The sequence below is a fragment of the Sinocyclocheilus anshuiensis genome, unplaced genomic scaffold (assembly GCF_001515605.1).
Source record: "Sinocyclocheilus anshuiensis isolate Anshui unplaced genomic scaffold, SAMN03320099.WGS_v1.1 scaffold795, whole genome shotgun sequence".
In the NCBI taxonomy this organism is placed as follows: domain Eukaryota; kingdom Metazoa; phylum Chordata; class Actinopteri; order Cypriniformes; family Cyprinidae; genus Sinocyclocheilus; species Sinocyclocheilus anshuiensis.
In genome coordinates, this window is record NW_015549596.1 from 201,875 (window position 1) to 202,481 (window position 607).

Here is a 607-nt window from a genome sequence, read left to right on the forward strand (position 1 = left end):
AAAAGTATTCTTAAAATGCATTCAAAATTCTGAATAATTTGTAATATATAATTATTCACGGTATTTAGAAGTGCCCACCGTGCCCACATTGTGCATAATCATTACCGCGATATATCGCATTACCGAATACCGGCACAAGTATACAATGTATACAATGTTATGGCGAGAGAAAGCATAAGGAGACATCCGCGCTCTCTTATAGCTCTCGCAGTACTTTGATGACACACACCTATCGGTCTAAGCAGTGCTGCTTCAAGTCGAACACATCTAAGCAGTCTTCAGAGGAAGCATCAAGTTGGCACGCTACAGTGTTGCCAAGTCCGCGGTTTGGGGAACCCCTCCAAAAAAACGTGTATTTTACCCCACAGAACACGATTTTTACCGGTGGACTCCCCTCGAAATGTGATTGGGCTAGTTTTGAGTAGCAATTGGGAAGGTTTTTTTGTGAAAACCTGGCAACCCTGGCACGCTACACGCGGAAATGTTTGAAAGCGTATAGATGTACTTATATAACGTACTTCAAAATGGCACATGGAAATTCAGGGCTCCAGACTGTGACCATTTTTTCTGCCTGTGCGACTAAATTTTGTGAGCGGTCGCACTGTCA

At 43.0% G+C, this 607-nt stretch overlaps 1 protein-coding gene across 1 annotated transcript in view; it reads right to left on the reverse strand.

The window, feature by feature from the left end:
* Positions 1–607, reverse strand: part of LOC107658392 (coiled-coil domain-containing protein 71-like) — a 31,171-nt gene that overhangs the window by 26,785 nt on the left and 3,779 nt on the right. The window lies entirely within an intron of this gene.